This window comes from Erinaceus europaeus, chromosome 11 (assembly GCF_950295315.1).
Source record: "Erinaceus europaeus chromosome 11, mEriEur2.1, whole genome shotgun sequence".
Taxonomy (NCBI): Eukaryota; Metazoa; Chordata; class Mammalia; order Eulipotyphla; family Erinaceidae; genus Erinaceus; species Erinaceus europaeus.
This window is the reverse complement of record NC_080172.1, coordinates 94848914-94869635: the sequence shown is the minus strand read 5'-3', so window position 1 is coordinate 94869635 and position 20722 is coordinate 94848914. Positions and strand designations below refer to the sequence as shown.

Genomic DNA, 20722 nt, shown 5'->3' with positions numbered 1-20722 from the left:
CTTCCCCCTCTGTCTCGATTTCTTTCTGTGTATCCAACAACAACAAGGGCAACAAAATGGAAAAAAATGGCCTCTAGGAGCACTGGATTCATAGTGAAGGCACCAAGCCCCAGTGATAACCCTGGAGGCTATATATCTATGTTATAATTTCTCATTCTATCTCCTGTTTCTTTATCTTTGTTTTTAAAATCTCTTCTCCAGCTCACTGGAATTAATTTTTTAATATTTTGCACAACATCTCTAATCCAGAAGTCCTAGAGAAGGTATAAAATCAACAAGAAAAGGAGAAGAAGAAGGAAAAAAAAGATGGAGTAAACAGAGAAGCAAAAAGCACCCTTCCTCCACACAGGACTTGCCTGCCAGTTCCAAAGCAATACCAAAAGGGAGGGTAGGGTAAGGGGTAATGACAGTAATCAGAATAAGGAGCAGCGATTATGACATTTAAAATCCTGCTCTGAGACTATGATTATGTACAAAAGTGACTGGAGTACTTGCATTATCTGAGCATATGGGAAGATTCTGCCAAGATTTCATTGCAGCAGTGAGGATGAAATAGCCCACTGGGTAAGGTTGAAGGGACAATATAATATTAAACAAGAATAAAGTAATTTTACTTCTTTTTTTTTTTTTTTGCTAGTACCTTATCTTGAATTTCGAGTTCACTCAGTGTCATATTTTCACCTACAAAGCTGTCTTAGGTCATGTGGTGGTCGAATGACATAACTGAAATTGAAGTTCAGATATTATTTACAATATATGATAATGACTTTCAGAGAGGAGGGAGAGTGAAAGCAAGGGAGAACAGAATATTTGATATTTAATTGAATTACTAGAATACTTAGTTTTATATGTGGGTAATCTTGAGGTCCAAGGGATAAACACATGCAAAGTACTGGATCCACAAAATCTAGCCAAGAAGAGCAAGACGCATCTTGGCTGACTTAAGAATGGAATTCCCCTGGACCTGAGGCCACGACTCTGGGAGGCCAGAATTTCCCTGGGGAATGGAGAAAGCAGATGGTTTCCAAAGTAAAACCCAAAGAGAGAGAGAGAAATAGAGAGTTCCCCATGATGAGTGGATCTTAGCTTTTTTGGCAGAGAAGACACTGTTTCACTAATAGAATGAAAATATCCCCCACAAAGCCCTCCCCACTCCCAATCCCACTATCCTCCATACACACACTTATAGAACATTTTCTCCACGGTGGCAACATACAACGCTGCGTTCACCATTAAAGGATGATCATATCTTCCTGTTGAATGCAGTGGGCTTTTCAAGCAGATTAAGAGGGGCCTGCTTTTTGTCGATAGGCCCCTTGTAAGACCCAGAGGGAAAACAGTACACAGACCTAGAATTTGAGGCTGCAGGTTGGCCAGTGACAGGAACCAGGCCTGAACAGCCCTCACTGTGGAGGGACAAAAGAGAGCAGGAGAGGAAACCAGGTGCATGCAACAAGGGAAAGGGATTTTAGTGCAAGATCTGTTTTCAGCTGGTTTCAGTTGGAAATGACACTCTCACTGAAACCGTGCTAATGAATGGCAGTCAGAGCACACAGGGTGTCCTGTTTCATAATACACTATTTGTTTCCCAAAGCCCAACTCTTTGCATGAAATTTGTGTTTTAATGTAGTAGCACTGTCCTAATTTCTTGAGAGTCAGGACACCAGACACAAATTAGATGTGTGTTTTCTTCCTTTCTTTGTAAATTTTCTTTAATCGTTTTATTTATTGATAGAGACAGCCAGAAATTGAGAAGGAAAGGGAAAGGTAGAGAGGGAGAAAGTCAGAGAGACACCTGGAGCACTGCTTCACCACTCATGAAACTTACCCTCCTACAAGTGGGGACCAGAGGCTTGAACTTGGGTCCTTGTGCATTATAACATACGTGCTCAGACTGGTGCGCCATCACCTCGCCTCTGTGAGTTTTATTTTTCTTCTTTCAGTCTGAAAATAAAATCATTTTGGTAATATCTAGACATATGTGTATAGACAACAAGGACACTGACCTAGGTTGCAAAGGTAAATGGAAAATATTCTATGAGAAAAATTACTGAGATTATAGGTTCAAGTGCATAAGAAAGGTTGTGTGTGTGTGTGTGTGTGTGTGTGTGTGTGTGTGTGTGCGTGCACACGTGTGGTTTAATAATGATAAACAAGATTGTAAGATAGCAGGCGTGCAATTTCACAAAGTTCCAGAGTTCTGTGTCCCATCTATCCCCCTCCATTAGAAGCTTACTTCTTCTTCTTCTTTTTTTTTTTTTTTTTTGCCTCCAGGGTTATAGCTGGTGCTTGGTGCCTGCACTGCAAATCCACTGCTCTGGTGGCCACTTTTTCCATTTTTTTGATAGGATAGAGAGAAATTGAGAGGGGAGGAGAAGATAGGGAGGGAGAGAGACACCTACAGAACTGCTTTCACCGCTTGTGACACCACCTCTCCTGCAGGTGGGGAGCCACGGGTTAGAACCAGGCATCTGCTTAACCCTGTACACCACCACTCACCCCCAACCACTGCCCCAAAGCTTCCCTATTCTTTATCCCTCTCTGAGAGTATGAACCAAAGATCTTTATGAGGCACAAAAAGTGGAAAGTCTGCCTCCAGTAATCGCTTCTCTGCTGGCCATGGACATTGGCAGGTCCATCCATGCCAAGGGAAGCCAGAATGATGTCTTCTTTGCCTCTGCAACTTGGTGACTGAAAGGCAGTAAGATATAATGCAGAACAACTTGTTTAATAAACATGAACCCCAAAGTAGAAATAGAACAAATGAAACTAGGGGTTCATGTGGAAAGAAACTAGAAAGTCTATTTTAGGTGTGTTCCATGTGGCCTATGACTTTAATAATTTTTTTTTTTCAGTAAATTTTGCCTGAGCATAATAGCTAATATGCAGGTGAACTAAAAGTACTGTCTGGGAAGATGGTGTCAGAGTTGAGAATAGGGCTAGAAAGCTGGACTAGGGCAAAAATTAGCTCCCTAATATGAGGAGCTACTCTCATACTTAACCCCATGTTAACCCCATCAATCTTACCCAGGGCGCCTATCTGTTCATATTAACATAGGAACCTGTGTAACCTCTGAGTCCCTGTCAGTCTGAGCTGGCAAGTCCATGGTCACAGCTGAGAATATTCTAAGGTTGCACTCATTTCAGGGCCAGTCTTCTTCAAGTGGCAGAGTGGGATGAGCCAGCCTCTTCCTGGAGATTGGGACAGTCCCTACCATTGCTGCTCTACAATGAGGGAAAGGTCCCAAGAAATTAACATCCAAATATCTTGCTAACTTCTAAAGCTCTGAAAGTAAGGACTTTAGTTATACTTCAGGCACATGGGAAATTATCAGAAGGCTTGGTTTTGACAGATTTCTATTTTGGATTTACTGCCCCTCCATCTCCTTTTGTAACTTTATTAATAAAATAGAGATATTGACAAGACCATAGGATAAGAGGGGTACATTTCTACACAATGCTCACCCCCAGAGCTCCATATCCAATCCCCTCCCTTGATAGCTTCCCTAAGCTTTATCCCTCTGGGAGTATGGATCCAAGATTATTGAGGGGTATAGAAGGTGGAAGGTCTGGCTTCTGTAACTGCTTCTCCACTGAACATGGGCATTGCATGATCCATACTCGCAGCCTGTCTCTCTCTTTCCCTGGTGGGGCAGGGATCTGAGGAGGCAGGGTTCCAGGACACATTGGTGGAGTTGTCTGCCCAGGTTGGCATCATGGTATCATCTAGAACCTAGTGGCTGAAAAAAAGTTAAGATAATTGGGTTTGTTGCATCAAAGATGCCCTTGAGGTTTAGGTGGGAAAGTCTTCCACCAGTGTTTTCCTCTAAGTATTTGAGAGTTTCTGGTCTAACATCCAGGTCCTTGATCCATTTGGAGTTGATTTTTGTTTCTGGTGAGATAAGGTGGTTCAGTTTCATTCTTCTCCATGTTTCAACCCACTTTTCCCAGCACCATTTATTGAAGAGAGCCTCCTCCATTTAATACTTTGGGCCCCCTTATCAAAGATTAGATGTCCATAGGTGTGGGCAAATAATTTTAATAACTAAACTAGACCCATATTCTTAGATAAGGATATGATTATCCCCAGATGTCATCTGACTTTACTGAAAGGTCCTCAATTTCCCAGGATAAATAATAACTTTTTCTTGAACATGTATTAAAAGGTAAGTAGTTTTAAATATTATTAATTATTATTAATACATTAGTTTTTGAATAAAATGAAAATAATCAAGTCTTTAAATAATACAATATAAGACTTCAAAGAAATTTTATAACTATGACTATAACCCTACGCCCCCGACCCAATTGCTTGTATTTCATGCCTCTTGCTCATCTTTTGTGTTGCTAGGAATGTTTGGAGGGGACATTTAAGAAGTTAAAGGCAGAGTAATCGTCCTTTGTCTGTAAGATATGATATAGTACAGTGACAAACGCCACATGAAGTCTCAGAAATTTCCTTCTTCCTTTGACCAAGATAAGGAAATAAAAATTACTTCTACCTTCTCTGTTGGTTTTTAATGGCTTAAAATATTATCAGATGATAGTGGAAGAAATTCTATTTTTACAATATTCACTTTTCAGTTCCCAGAAAAACACAGACACCTTATCACTTCCTCTATTTCTTTTATTACAGCAACTCATTTTTCTGACATGAGAATATTACAAATTTCCTGAAGAATTTATGTTTCAGTATTTTTACAGATTTTATCAATTTCATTATTTTAATTTCTTATTATAATCTTTATTTATTAGGTAGAGACAGACAGAAATTGAGAAGGTAGGGGACTATAGATAGAGACACCTACAGCACTGCTTCACCATTCACGAAGATTTCCCCCTGAAGGTGGGGACTGAGGGCTCAAATCCTGGTCCCTTGCGCACTGTAACGCGTGCTTGACCAGGTGTGCCACCACCCAGCCACACCAGATTTGCTTTATAAATTTCATTTAATTATTATTCTGAATAGTGAAGTGATTATTTCTTATTTCTGAACAGCAGTCCAACTACATTCTAATTTCTTAATCTGGGACAAAGATTGCTACTTCCATACTCAGGAAAACACTTTATTGGAAAATACACATAAGGTAAAAGCAACCAATGTAATTATGTTTTCTTCTAAAGGAAATAACTACTAGTCATTTATTTGACATGTGCTTATTTATTGATAGAACCGATATTGACTTATAACACTGTTTACAGTCTTTAAAATCATCTGTATATCCTACCTTAACATTCTCTGTTAGATTTTTACTTCCCTTCATCACCATATATTTGACCTTTTCACCTAATTTAGTTCCCCTTCAGATAACTACTATTAGGTTCTTACAATCGAAAGACTTGATTTGTTATATTTAGTTCATTCATTTGTTTTGTTTTGTTTTGTTTGTGTATCACATATAAGTAAAATTATATAGTCATAAATAAGAGAGATAAAATCCAGTCATTGGGGGGAGTCGTGCGGTAGCGCAGCAGGTTAAGAGCAGGTGGCGCAAAGCGCAAGGGACAGTGTAAGGATCCTAGTTCGAGGCTCCCCACATCCCGAGGAGTTGCTTCACAGGTGGTAATGCAGGTCTGCAGGTGTCTATCTTTCTCTCCCCTCTCTGTCTTCCCCTCCTTTCTCCATTTCTCTCTGTCTTATCCAACAATGACATCAATAACAACAATGATAATAACTACAACAATAAATAACAAGGACAACAAAATGGAATAAATAAATATTTTACAAAGGGGGAAAAAATCCAGCCATTGCAACTACATAAATGGACAGAAAGAGTGTTATACTTAGTGAAATAAGTCAGGAGAGAGAAAAGCAATTATTTCTTGAATTATTATGACAGCAAGACCAAGTTTGGTGTTATGCAAATGATGAATATATAGATCCTTTTCTCAAAAACTTACTAGTCTGTCTAGAAGGAAGATTATTTTCATAAAAATAGCAACAACAGTAAAAGTAAGGAATTCCTAGACCAAAAGGAGAAAGAGAGGGAAGAAGAAAGAGAAAAAGAGAGACAAAGGGTAGCAAGGAGAGATGGAGAATGGCAGAAATTGGAGGAGAGGGAATAGTTTTCATTCATTTGTTTATTTATTTATTTATTTTTATATTACATAATTACATGTCAACAGAGGTTTGAATCCATTCCCACCACCAGAGTTCTGAATCTTTACTCTCCCCACTGCAATTCACCACAATTTTCCTGTCTACATTTATACATAATTGCCCCCCCCCTTTATTTTTCTGATTCAGTCCTCTCTTCCCCTCCAAGCCACTCATGACAACACAACTACCTCCATATGTCCCTCTCTTTTTCCTTCTCTGTCTCTCTGGGTGCTGATGGAGCTGGAGTTCAAAGACCTCTTAGCTTCATTCTCTCTATCTATCTATCTCCGAAAGGACGCTGGGGGTATCCTGCCCTGTCACTCGAAAAAGACTGGTCCTGAAATGAGTGCAGCTTGCAATGTTCCCAGTTGAGACCATGAGCTGTAAGCTCAGACCAATAGAAACTTAGAGGTTACACAGGCTCTGGTGCTAAATGTGCATATATGTGTATGTGCGTGTGTGTGCGTGTGTGTGTGTGTGTGTGTGTGTGTATACATTTAGCTACCAAACTAAAGCAAAACTACTATAGTTGTGTGCCCCCAGGAACATGCCTAAATTGGAGTTTCTAGCTTTCTTCTACCCAAAACTCCCTAATGTCACCCACTCTGATACTACTTTTTGGTTTCTGTCCATTAGCCATTTTGTCTCAACTTAGGTCATGCCACCTTGAAGACACCATGACACCATCCCAACTTCTCTGGGCAGATTACCTCACCAATATGCCCTGGACCCTTGCATCTCCAGAGCTCTGGTTCACTAGGGAAAAATAGAAACAGGCTGGGGGTATGGGTCAACCTGTTAACACCCCTGTTCATCAGAGAGGTAATTACAGAAGCCATAACTCCTACCTTCTGCTCCCCCAAAACAACCTTGATCCATACTCCCAGTGGGAGTGAAGTGGTAGGATGAAGATAAGAAAGGGAATAGTTTTCCTAATGACAGAATTGAATTGCATACAAATGTTGTCAGGACACAGGGCACACTGTCAGCCTTGGCTAAGAGGTTTCTTTTCTGTCATATAAAAGATTGCAAGAATGATTTCAAGAGGAAATAAAGAGATTTCTAGTAGTCATCAAAAGGTGAAGAAATTCACATTAGTTACAATGTTCTCTGTAATTTTGTTCTCTGCAAGGCCATCTGTAAATAGTAAATAAAGAGATTCCTAGTAGTCATCAAAAGGTGAAGAAATTCACACTAGTTACAATGTTCTCTGTAATTTTGTTCTCTGCAAGGCCATCTGTAAATAGTAAATAAAAAGGGGGCTGTTTAAATTGGCAACATGGAAGAGTACATTGAAAGCAAAGCAAGATAAGTAAAAATAACATTTTTTTCTTTTTTAAAAAATATTTTATTTTATTTATTTATTCCCTTTTGTTGCCCTTGTTGTTTTATTGTTGTAGTTATTATTGTTGTTGTCGTCGTTGTTGGATAGGACAGGGAGAGATGGAGAGAGGAGGGGAAGACAGAGAGGGGGAGAGAAAGATAGACACCTGCAGACCTGCTTCACCGCCTGTGAAGCGACTCCCCTGCAGGTGGGGATAACATTTCTTTAAGTGTGATATTCCAGAATATTTATAGCAGAATTCCTAGCAGGTATTTGGTAAAAATGGAGAGTACCTAGTTCCATTCAAAGCATTTAATCAGAAAAGACAGGAACAGTGCATGCATGGCTTCAAGAGACCCATATTATTTTACCAACAGCAACCAAATAATTCTGGGTGTCATTAAAATAATCAAATAGTATTTGGCAGATTTGTTTTTGTGTAGGAAATGACCAGTTAATCTGAATTTTATATTAATTATAAGCAACAGAAGAGTCAGTATAGGTGGAACTATGGTAAATTGCCTGCACTATAGGCATGAAGTTTTAGGATTTGATCACTGACATTTGTAGATTTCCAGGAATGGTGGAGCATTGCTTTGTGCTTTCTCATTGTGTCTATGTCACTATCTCATAAGAAAATCATAAATAAACTGAACTAGCAATGTAGCTCTGTAGTATAGTACACACAGAAGACACTGAGTTTGATTTCAGGTGCTACATTAATAAAATAAAAACTCTCTTTAACACAAATGACCAATAGTAAAAATATACTCAAGGTAATAAAGGTCAGTAAGTGACTTATGGATAGTGATATAAAAAGAAGGCACAGAAGGGAGAAAACTTAAAAGTTATAGAAGTTATAGAAAGAATGGGAAGATAAAAAGCTGACAAAAGAAAAATATTAGAGAAGGTAGGAAAGATAAATAGGAAAGGAAATAGAAATAGTGAGAAAGATACCTTTTACACAAGAAGGAATTTTAAAATGTGAGGAGATGCCTAGTAGATTTAGGGGTTACTTTAGCATAGGCTGCTTTTAAATTTAGGCTTCAGCATAAATTACCAGACTGTTTCCCCATTCTTTGCATTTATGACTAGCAAATTTGCTATTCTTTTTGGCAGTAAGAAAATTCAACAAGCAGCTTGCAGATTAAACTATAGACTTTCAAAAAAAGAATGATTTTCTTTAGTTTTTTAAATTTTATTAGTGACTTAATTTTGATTTACAAAACTATGTGATGACAGGTGTATAGCACCACACCATTCCCACCACCAGAGTTCTGTGTCCCATTCCCTCCATTGGGAACAACAGTAGTTCTCCCAAGTTCACAGATACGGGTTGACTCTTATTTCTATAACTACGTATCTATATTTGCCCGGGAAGGATATTTTTCTGTATCTCTTCATGTCATAGGATGGAAAATTGCACTCAGATCTGTATTCTTGGAGATTTCTTATTCCTGTTAACCCAGAGCTCTATAAAGAGGATTGAGTAGAAAAGTCTGAGATAGGAGCAGTAAATGCTTGGTGACCTAGTTTTTGGTCATGAACAGATTACAGGTCAGTACTTTTCCTCTTAGTAATAGGTTGTTATCAATGAATTCTGGATGCTGGATCTCTAGTTACATCATCAAAGCTGTTTTATATTCCTCTTTAGAACATACGGAAACTGAAAGCCTGTGTAAGTACAATTCTGGCACTCTTCTGCCACCTGAGGGACTAGTACTTACTGCAGAGTGTTTGTTTAGTGCCTCTTTGGCTGACGAGGTGGTGGTTGGCTTGGAATTTGCTAAATGGAAATCTGATGAGGCAAAATGAAAGTAAGGAGTGAGAAGTGTTCTTCTGGGTATCAAAATTTGGTCTAAATAAAACTCTTAATTTAATTTTTTATTATAATTATTATTTTGAGTTGGAAGATAGCTCAACATGTTAGAGCTAATTTTGCATTTAATTTGCATTCCTGAGGCTCCAGGGCAGTAGGTTCAATACCTCCACCATCTTAAGTCTGTGCTGAGTAATGCCCAGGTTTCTCTTGACTCTTTCACAGTATGTAAGTATAGGTATTTATGTTATGGCCTTTAGTAGAATTGTCTAAGATTCATTATAGCACTGAGAGGAGAAAGAGGAAATTCTCTTTGGAGTAATCTCTTAGGACTATAGGAAGACAGCGACCTTTGTATACTACATAGTCATCTAAATCTTTCATCTGCATGGTCTCCATGACTAACAAGACCCCTCACCCACCCACCCACCAACACTACAAAAGCTTCAGGGTTCTCTTTTAAAATCCTACTTCCCTAGATAGCAGAGTTGTGCAGCAGCAACGTACTGGGCCCATAAAATCCGTACTTCCCTGACATTTTTATTAATGAAAAAAATGATTTCCATACATATTTTTTTATTTTTGACACCAAGGTTATCACTAGGGTTCAGTGCCTCCAGGACTACTCTATTGCATCTGGTGATATATATTCTTTTTATGACAGAGACAATGAGAAACGGGGTGGGAAGGAGGAAGAAAGGGAGACAACTGGCAACACTGCACCGCTCCTACTCTTGTGAAGTTTCCTCCCTACAGGTGGGAACAGAAAGCTTGAACCTAAGTCTTTGCACATGGCAATGTGTGTCCTCAACTGGGTGCACAACTACCTGCCTCCCAACCCCTGCAACGTCAACTTATTTACTAAAGATGAATATGCTTTCAGCAGATAAGAAAGCTCACTTGTGTGCATACCTTCCTTCTCATGGGCATGACACAGGTTTCAGGCAGGTTTCTGTGGGGTAGTATTCTTGTTATTGTCTTTCTCCCTCACTCACTACTTGTTTTTGCCTTTCTATCTGAAAAACCTGCCCTGGAGCCGTGAAGCCCTGGCAAGGACAAAGAAAATGGGACCCTAGGAGGTTATGCAGCACAGTGGCTAGAATGTTGGGATTAGGGGCATGTGGTCTCGTTCTTGGTCCCCAGTATCATATGTGCTGGAGAGGGGCTCTGGTTCCCTTTCAGGCTGACAAGTAGAAAAAAAAGAGAGAGAAAGGAAAAGAAAGAAAGAAAGATAGAGAGAAGGAAAGGAAGGAAGGAAGGAAGGAAGGAAGGAAAGAAGGAAGGAAAGAAGGAAAAAAGGGAGGAAGAACAAAGAGAAAGAAGCCCAACAACAAAAAATTGACTTGAAGGTGATGCATCATTTAAAGCAGCAATGAACCTGGAGACATGAATTTCCAAGAGTGATGCTCTGGTCTCTGGTTCTTTCTCTATCTCTGTCTTTCTCTCCCTCCCTCTTTCACCCCAATTATTAAGTAAATCTTTTAAGTAAATGTTTTCAATAGGGCATGATAGCAACCAAAGTTATTTTCTCCCAAGGACAGTAACCTTAATAGCTTCTGAGCTATTTTCTGTATTAAAAGTTTGTTTTTAGCAAGATACAGATATAGATATATAGATACAGGTAAAATTTTTAAAGAATTAGCCTGTATCAGTGACCTTGAGAGAACTACTGCGGTTTTCAACTCTGGTGGTGGGAACTGTTTGGAACTATACCCTTATTACTTTTCAATTTTATTTATTTATTTATTTTATGTTAATTTTATTATTATTATTATTTATGAGTGCACTGCTCAAATCTGGTTTATGGTGGTGTGAGGAATTGAACCTGGGACTTCAGAACCTCAGGCATGAGAGTCTCTTTGCAGTTCCATTATGTTATTTAACCCCACCCTTTATCTTACAGTTTTATAAATCAATATTCAATCACTGAAAAACTAAATTAATGCCTGTAAAACATTTAGGAAGGTGTATTAGCACAAAGTAAATGCCAAATATACTGCGGGGAAAAAGGTTTTCTTAGTTAGCTTGTTATTACAACTTCATAAAATATAATAGTCGTGGACAGAACTGGATCAACTTTTTTCACTCCAATGATTACAAAATTGTATATTGTTACAATATTTCTGAGGGTAATTTGAAATTATACCAATGTCTCCTTACCACACTATATGCAAAAAAAATGCCAAAGATAATAAGAACCCCCAAAACTGCATATACTTTTTCCCAACAATTCTTTTTTTTAAAATTTAAACCCTTTTCATTATGGAGCTTTTCAGCCATTTACAAAACAAACAATAGTATAATATACAGTCATTTATTCATCTCCAAATTTTCGCAATTATGAGCATGTGTTTATTTTAACTACATCTTACCCCTGATTTCATGCTGGATTTCAAAAAGTTTTTTACTTATCCACAGATTTTAAAAAGGTCACTGTCATTTTATTTATTTATTTTTCTTTTAATTGAGGTTAATGCTTGACAACACAGTCATTGCCACATGTATAAAATTTCATTATGTACCAGGTCCCAAAAGTTATCTTGCTCCTCCCTCCTTCCCCAGAATACTTTGCTTTAGTGCAATACACCATGTCTAGTCCACGTTTCACTTTGTGTTTTCTCTCCCCATCCTTATTTATTTATTTAATTTTTAATATTTATTTATTTATTCCCTTTTGTTGTCTTATTGTTGTAGTTATTATTGATGTCATTGTTGTTGGGTAGGACAGAGAGAAATGGAGAAGACAGAGAGGGGGAGAGAAAGACAGACACCTGCAGACCTGCTTTACCGCCTGTGAAGCGACTCCCCTGCAGGTGGGAGCTGGGGGCTCAGACCGGGATCTTCTTGCTGGTTCTTGCACTTTGCGTTACCTCCCGACTCCCCCCATCCTTATTTATAAAGTCCCACTAATACGTGATATCATCTGGTATTCATACTTCTCTTTTTGGCTTATTTCAATTAACATGTGTCCTCAAGTTTCATCCAAGAGGATGCAAAGGAAACAACCTCCTCATTTTTAATAACTAAGTAGTACTCCATCATGTATACATACTACAGTTTTTTTTTTTTAATTGCTCATCTGATGTTGGACATCTGGGTTGCTTCCAGGTTTTGGCTATTACAAATTGTGCTTCTATGAACATCGGTATATATAGACCTCTTCTGAAAGGTGTTTTTGCTACCTTTCAGTAAATTCCCAGGAATTGCCAGGTCATAGGGTAGGGTAGGTCTATTTCTAGTGGCCTGATAAATCTCCAGATTGCTTTTCAAAATGGTTGGAGCATTTTTTCTCTCTCATCAGCAATGTAGAAGTGTCTTTTTTTCCTCTACATCCTCTCCAACATTTATAATTTCTTTTATATATAAATATACATATATATTATTTATATATATATTTCCCTTTTGTTGTCCTTGTTGTTTTTCATTGTTGTTGTAGTCACTGTTATTGTTATTGATGTTGCTGTTGTTAGATAGGACAGAGAGAAATGGAGAGAGGAGGGGAAGACAGAGGGGGAGAGAAAGATATACACCTGCAGACCTGCTTCACCACCTGTGACATGACTCCCCTGCACGTGGGAAGCCAGGGGTTCGAACTGGAATCCTTAGGCTGGTCCTTGTGCTTTGAGCCACCTGCACTTAACCCGCTGCACTACCACCCGACTCCCAATATTTATCATTTCTGTCCTTTCTGATGAATGACATTCTCACAAGTGTAAAGTGGTATCTCATTGTTGTCTCTATTGGCATTTCTCTGATCATCAGTGACTTTGAGTGCTTTCTCATATACCTGTCGGCCCTCTGGCTCTCTTCCTCACTGAAATCTCTGTCCATATGCTCAACCCATTTTTCAATGGAGTTGCCTTTTTTTTGGTGCTAAGCTTACTGGGCCTTTATGTATTTTGGTTAATAGCCCTTTGTCTGAGCTGTGTTGTGTAAAGATTTTCTCCATGCCATAGTGTTGGTCTGCTTCTAATTCTGCTTCTAAGACCCCTTTTGTTTTGATCATCATGTTAGGTTCTCTTGCATTGCTTAACGCTGTGATCTATTTACATAGTCACTGTTTTGTTTGAGACCCTCACTGTTAATCCCCACTGGTTCTCGCTCTTTTTCCACTCTGCCCCCTCTCCTAGTCACATCCTGTTTTCCACTGTTTAATCCTCACTAGTTTCACCCTTTTTTCCTTCTCCCCACCCCCTATCCTACGTACTTCCTCTTCCTGACACTTTCACCTCAGAAGATATATAAAGGACAGGATTTTCTAATGAATGGAGATTAGATTGATTGCATTGCTTTCCACTCATCAGTACAGACTGAACTGTGTTCCCAGCTCAGCTATGAGTCCCTGGTCGTCTGTCTTCCTCTCGCGAAGCTAGCCTGGCATCTGGCACCTGAACAGGGACCGGCACCATAGGGTGTCTTTCAGTTTGGATTGTGATACCTTTTTTGTGAAGATTTTCAGTTTAATGTAGATCCTCAGTTTGCTTTTGCTTTTTTTTTTTTTCTGTTGCTTTCTAGTCCTATCCCCAGCTCTGATATTATCTTCCCAGACAATACCTTTAGCCCACCTGCATGTTAGCTGTAACGCCCATGCAAAAATTAGTAAAGTCATGGGCCCTTTGGAATATACCTATAATAGACCTCTAGCTACTTCCAACATGAAGACCCCAAATCTCCTGCTATATTCTTACCTTTAGGTTCCTGATTATTAAACAATTTTTTCTGATTTATATCTTAGTGCTTTTCAGCCACCAAGTTGCAGATGCTATCATGATGCCAACCCTGACTTCTCTGGGCAGATAATCTCACCAATGTGTCCTGGAACCCCACTTCCCCAGAGCCTTGCCCCATTAGGGAAAGATACGAACCAGGCTGGGCTTGACCTGCGAAAGCTCATGCCCAGCGGAGAAGCAATTACAAAAGCCAGACCTCCCACCTTCTGCACTCCATAAAGATCTTTGGGCCATACACTCAGAAGGATAAAAGATAGGGAAAAGGAAGCTTCCAAGGAGGGAATGGGATACAGAACTCTGGTGGTGGGAATTGTATGGAACTGTACCTTTCTTATCCCACAATCTTGTTAATCATTATTACATCACTAATAAAAAATAAAAAATAAACCTGGTGTTCCAATTGAAGACAGGTTAGAAAGAATTATCCTTTTCTCAATACAGGTCAGCCTTCTATTCAGTGACTGAACAAAGCCCACTCATACCAAGAAGAACAATCTGATTTACTCAGTTTATCAATTCAAATGTTGATTTTAGATTATTTTGTTGAGGAGTTAGTGGTTTACAGCTCAGTTGATTTATATTGATCTTATCCAAAGTCATTCACACAAATATACCCAGAAGAATGTTTAACCCAATTTGGGGATACCATGTGGTCCAGTCAGCTCAACACATAAAATTAATAATTTCATGTTTAAAGACAAGGAGACAGGTTTTTTTCTTTAAGTGGTCATTTTTGTCAACTTGAATAGAACTTAATTCTAATCAAAATTCCATTGCTCACACAATCTGTTAAATTTATATAATACAAAGTAAATAAGATCAATTTAAAAAAAAAAAGAAAAATAGCTAGAGAATCCCTCTTACATTGTATTAGTTTTCAATGGTTGTTATAATGAATCAACATACGCATAATGGCATGTTTTCTTGCACTTTAGTAGGTTAAAAGCAAACAGGTCTCATTGGGCTAAATTAGGCTAAAATCACGATGTCAGCTGTATCATTTCTGAAGGTTCAGAAGGAGTCTGTTTTTTTTTTTGCTTTTTGCTTTTACAACTTCTAGAGGCTGTTGGCATTCCTGATTCAGCATCTCTTTCCTTCCTCTTCAAAACCAATAATGTTGCAAATTTCTTAACTACTTTCTACAGTCACTTCTCCCTCTCTGTTTTCATCCAGGGAAGATTTGTTTCCCTTTTAAAAACTTACTAATAGAAACAAGACCCACCTGACTAAATTAGATTCTTTCCCATCAAGGTCCTTAGTTTTATTATATCTGCAAACTTCCTTTTACCACACCAGGTAATTTATTCACAGGTTCCAGGGATTAGGACATGCTAATATTTGGCGAGCCTTTTTTCTGTTTACTGTGACACATATCAAATTTAACATTAGGTATTAGTATAAATTTGTAAGGATCTAAACTTTAGAAAGAAGATTACATATGTTTAGAAGTTTAGGCCTCTATCTCCTCATAAAAGCTTTAAGTCTTCTGTGAAAAAAGAGACTTGCAAATAATAGGATGAAGGGGTAAACATTCAATACTGACTACAAGGACAAGTCAAAAAAGATCCCTATGTTATGTTTTACACAAAAATAAAAGTTATGATATGGAAAGAAAAATTATACTTCTTTTTTCTCTTGGGTGAAATAATTGTTTACAGTCAACAGTAAAATACAGTAATTGGTACATGTGTAACATTTCTCATTTTTCCATATAACACTAAAGTCTGCCATCTAGGTCCTTCTCTGCCATCCTGTTCCAGGGTCTGTCCCATAATCCTTTACTCTGGTACAGTAAATACAAAACTATCCATTTTCTTAAAGAAAATATCACAGAATACCATTCTGGCATTTTCAAAAGATGTATTTTTTAACAGGACAAGAAACATGAAATATAGCTGAATCTGAACACTTCAAAGGAAAAGCAATTTTCATTCAAAAATTATAAATAAAATTAAAACACCGATATGTCCTGAAATCTATATTTTAAGGATTAATTAGAAAACAATGACACACAAGTCAAAAAAGAAATAGGTAAAAACTATGAGCAGACATTTTATAGGAATGCAAATAACCAATAAAATATAAAAACTATTCTCAGCATCAGTAATGAAGGAAATAAAAAATTAAAACCTCAGATATAATTTCACAATTAGATTGGCAAATATAATTAATTGGATAACATCAAGGACTAGTAATAGTGTGAGGATATAGTGAATCTTATTTATTGTGAATGGTAGCATAAACTGTTATAGTAATATTCCAAGAGAAATTTAGCAGTAACTGATAAGGTCAAAGATCACAAAGGTGGTAAGTTCATAAAACCTAGCAATTTGATTCCTAATTTTCTCCTTTAGTAAAATGTATATGTGCTAAAAGCTACATGTACATATTTATTATAGCACTGTTGGTAATAGTAAAAACCCAAACAAGCCAATCAAAAACCCATCACCAGGAATTATATGTATAATATGTATATATTTTGTACATGTATGTGAGTGAAAATACTTCATTAAGGAGGGGGAAAAAAGACAAAGAAAAAGACCTGCCATCATTCTGCCAAACAAGGCCAGTCTAGCAGTTACTGAAGAGTAAGCTGGTTCTTCGAGATGGAAAATGGATTAAATGTAAGTAAGGGAGTGCTAACATGATTTTAAATTGAACACATTAAATCTAAATGTATCAATGTGAGTAAATCTTTAAAGCATATCAATTTGAAAGTTGCAAACAAATAAATACAGCAGACATGTATGAAAATTGTCCAATGAAATCATAGTACATAATGTTCAGAAACTCAGTCTGATACAGTGAAAGCACATTAATATGTGCAATGGTGATACAACCATTTTGGGTATGATTCTGACTTCTGAGCAAGGGGGAGGGGAAAAGGATGAAAGGCTGTAATGTATCTATGTAACATACTAAGTATATAAAAGAGAACAATATCAAATGGGAATTGAAAAAAAAATTAACATCTGCTTAATCTTGGTTGTAGAAAACACAGATCTTATATTATGTTCTGTACTTTCCTGCATGGTTCATACTTCATATGAAATTTTTGTTAAAACTTTTTATAAAGGAAAGAAAAGCAGAGGTGGAGAAGAGATGAGAGAGCAAATGAAGAAAGAAAGCATAAAAATCATTCATTATTTTTTTTCTAAAAAGGCATCTGTTACAGAATTTGCTATGTAACTTATGTGATTTATATTTGTGCTAGGAATTTGAATGAAATTTTGTTTTTTTAAAAGCTTTGCCAGTAGTAATTATACCAATGTTGTTTAATAACAGAACATTGTACCTTATGACTTCAGTCAGCTGAAGTCAAACTCAACAGGGATGCTTTATTTTGTATAATACAGACCAGTGCAAGCTGGATTGTTCCAAAATAATTGGATGGCTGCTGAATCCTTTAAGAACATACCACAGTTCATTCACTCAGTTTCTTCCTCATCATTCAGTGAAAACTAAACCATCTGTTGTAATGAATATAAGGCTGCCTGCCCTCAGTTCTGTCTTCTGATTCCCCCACTAAATGCTGGTTGTCAGTTTCAATTTAGAAAAACATCATTATACTCTCCAAATTCCTCTTTTAGAATTTTCCTATGAGGATCTCAAAGCACTTCATGCATTCAAGAAAGACACTGCTGTTTGTACAGGGAAATTCTGTTATGGTATTAGCCCGATTTTTTAGACTGGATAAATGGAGATTCTAGAGTCCTAGGCTTTAATACCAACATTTCAAAAATCAGTGTCAGTCAAGAAATAAAGTACAACTTACTACTTTTTAGGTCTTAGATATCAACAATGGACAGAGCTCTGGGGAAATTTTTCAGAAAAACGTTCGCAATGTTAGAATCTATCCTGATGGTCTCTGTGTCAGCTGTAGTTGACAGGTTTTCAACACTTTTCCACTTGTCAGCTGTGGGTGGTCTCCAGACTGCAGGCCCCTTGTAGAGCTGGGTAGTGAATTAGATCGACCTAGAGATGGAGAGAGAGAACTGGAGGAAGAGAGGGATGTACAGTGAGTTGGAGGAATGGCAGTTTTTTTTCCCAATAGAGTGGAAAATCTAGACCCTAAAAAACAAAGCATAAAACAATTTATAAGGTGCTGATATTTAGACCTAATAGAAAAGGCAGAAAATTTTCATTTGAGCATAGAAACCAGAAAAAAATTACCTTATTAGCTACAGTATACTTGTTACTTATCTTACCTGCTTTCTTTCTCCCTTTCATGCCTTCCCCCCCCCCCCAAGAAACTTCTCTGATATCCATCAAAGATAACTCATGAGATATTATCAAGAAACTGTTCAGCAGTATAATTCTCTCTGATTCTGAGCCATGAGGCTTTTTTGTTGATTGCTCTCTCAGATACCAAAACAAACAAACAAACAAACAAACAAACAAACAAAAACCACCATTCATTTCACTCATTTAAGAAATTTAGTTTTCTGGGTTTTTTTGCAGCAGAAAAATTAACCTCTTAGCTATTTAGGACAGTCTTGAACACTGAGTCCAAACCATTTATTTCCTTTAGATAGGCAAAGAGAGGCAAAGAGGAAGTCACAGCACCTAAGCTTTTCTTCATATAGTGGGGACCAGGCTCGAACATGGGCCGTGCACATGGCAAAGCAGTACAGTGCCCAAGAGAAGTATTTTGTCAGTCTAACCATTGTTTTTAAGATGAAAACTTAGTAAAAAAAAAGAGTAAAGAACAAGAAAATCAAAAGTTTCACAGTGCAGGCACAAACTTCCAATTTGCTAATAATATGAACTTTTCATTCTTGGATCACCAAGTATCATTCTTTTTGTTTGCAGAATGCACTATTAACCTGGCTTATACTCAAAATATGACCCCTGAAAAGAAACTTTGTGAGGTTCTAGCTTGCCCTTTTTATTGACAGATTCAGATCTCGACCATATCAGGCCTATATCTTAAGTCTCTTTGTTAGGAACCAGCAATAAATTACCTGAGGTCAAGTTCTGTTTATACAGTGGACTGTTCTGAAAGAATTGCCTTCTTGACTTAATAGCTTCCTTTCGGGTGACATTTCTCCCTGAAAGAAGACAAATTGTCTAAGGTCAGCCTGCAGATCAGCTCAGAGTGTAGGAGGAAATTGTAGTGGATCAGCCAAATTGCACCAGCTCTACCCACCAGCATCAGGCAGCACGCCGCCAGTCAGAGGCTTGCCCTGAGGGACTGCAGCCACCAGAAGCCTGGGGCCAGTCCCGGAAGAACAGTTTTCAAATCGTTTTCTTAAGACTGCTCATGAATTTTCTTCCCTGAGCCCCCATCTACAATGAAAGCAGAACTTAGTTGCTTTACAAGTTATTTTCTTGTACCCATGTCAACAATTGTATGGTAAACCATTAACCCCCAATACAATATATTTTTAACGATATTTCACTCCATCTACTAATGCTGATTAGTCTTGAGTGGCACCTCTGAATGAGTCTCAGACTTGAACTTGAGCTTAAATCAGTTTCATCCACTAGAGTCATGGAGTGAACGCCAAACTCTCATTTTTACTGAAAGGGGAAGTTAGAAGTGGACTCAAAGCTATTAATAGGTTTTTGGGACAGTAAAACCAAAGTACTTTATTCTTAAAGGTGATTGTCTCTACACATAGCAATTCAGAAAGATAATTCCTTTATTAAATATTCACTTACAAAAAGAACTCTTGGCTTTGCCAAGTGAGTGGGTATTTTCCTCCTCCTTTAAAGGCAAGCACAGAGAAAGGGAGAAAAATAGAAATACAAGTCTCTTTTTAATTAAGCATTTTATCCTTTGAAGTTATTCTGATTTCTTTCACATTGATGATGTAATTTATGTAAATAATCATCTATCTATGAAAGGAGTGTGTCTGTCAAAAGCTGAAATAAAAAACATCCGTCATTTTGAAGTGATTAACATTCTCCAGATGTTTAAATCATCAGATTTCAGGAGTTTCCCTTTGTTGTGATAATGATATAGTATCCAGAACAAGAATGTTTACTTTTTTGTATGGGTCAAACGCAGATTTTTCACAATCCTATTAAGGCATGCAGTTCATTGTAATTGTATGTGTAGATGAAAGCATATTCAGTTATTATTATTCCCCTTAATTGTAAACTGCTGCTGGTAATTTTACTGTAAAGCTCAAACAAAAGGAGTGTACTTGAAAGGACCACCACTGCCCACTTATGTAATCAATTTATATATGTCAAGTTTGTAGGGGATGGTTATCCCCTTCTGTTACCAGACATGTGACATGCTACCACCCTGCAGTTCAGGGCCATGTATGCATGCTGCTGGCTCCCTTTGCAGGCTGCTTGGAAATACAGTACATGTTGGTGATAATGTTAGATGACAGTTCCAAACCATTTCCCTTAGGCCTGTTTGACCCTTGGGTTCAGGATAAAACAGGAATGGTTCCGCTTACCTTCAAGGCCTGAGCATCCTTACCATTGGCAGATTTAACTGAGAGGTTTGGAAAAACTCCCTGGAGGCCCAATTACCCTTGTTAGGGGACCTGTTGAAACATTAATGACATGTATGCACTTCATTCATAAAGTTGGGTTTGACTCATGTCTAGCATTACCCCTTGCACACCCTGCCGGCTTCAGATCTGAAATGCTTGTAACGATTTATTAAAACCGCTTGACTAGGGCACAAACTGACTACACGCTTATTATATGCTACCTAACTGCAGGCAAGACTGAGAGGGGGGTCTCAAATCCCATGTGCCCAGCTCGGTCTTGTATAACTGCATTAA

The 20722-nt window shown here is 37.8% G+C and overlaps 1 protein-coding gene across 8 annotated transcripts in view; it reads right to left on the bottom strand.

Moving 5' to 3' along the window:
- Nucleotides 1-3366: 3366 nt before the first annotated feature.
- The window catches only part of TYW3 (tRNA-yW synthesizing protein 3 homolog), a 69495-nt gene continuing 52139 nt past the window's right edge, over nucleotides 3367-20722 (bottom strand). Inside the window, exons 2-5 of one of the 8 annotated variants that reach the window (XR_009552628.1) lie at nucleotides 18938-20479; nucleotides 17749-17968; nucleotides 9152-9222; nucleotides 3367-3740 (exon numbers count right to left, since the gene is read on the bottom strand). The gene's annotated coding sequence lies outside the window, so the exon portion shown is untranslated. Of the gene's footprint in view, nucleotides 3741-7644; nucleotides 9223-13725; nucleotides 17969-18937; nucleotides 20480-20722 lie in introns of those variants that run through there. The other 7 variants (XR_009552627.1, XR_009552632.1, XR_009552626.1 and 4 more) reach the window with 7 other exon arrangements.